Source organism: Erinaceus europaeus, chromosome 5 (assembly GCF_950295315.1).
Source record: "Erinaceus europaeus chromosome 5, mEriEur2.1, whole genome shotgun sequence".
Taxonomy (NCBI): Eukaryota; Metazoa; Chordata; class Mammalia; order Eulipotyphla; family Erinaceidae; genus Erinaceus; species Erinaceus europaeus.
The window spans coordinates 83,199,041-83,199,378 of NC_080166.1; positions in this window are offsets into that span (position 1 = coordinate 83,199,041).

Consider the following 338-nt stretch of genomic DNA (forward strand, 5'->3'; position numbering starts at 1 on the left):
GGCTCCACTAGGTACTGCTCCCTCCATAAAGAACTACTTTTTGTTTTCTCAGCCCAGAGGCCTGTGTCAGGAAGTAATGGGCCTCAACCAGCAGGCAACTGCAGCATAATCTCTTGACAAAACTGCTGGAATCACCCACTGACATTCAGTCAGTTTACCCTTTGTGTTTCCCTTTCTTGCATTCTCTGTTTTGGTACATTTAATTGTTTACATATCTGTTTTCCTCCTTTGGTACAAAGGCTTCTAGCAGGCAAGGACAAAACTCCATTCTCACACTACATCTAGCACACTCAGTAAACTTTTTTATTTACTCCTTTCAAAAGATTAGAGGACCTGAT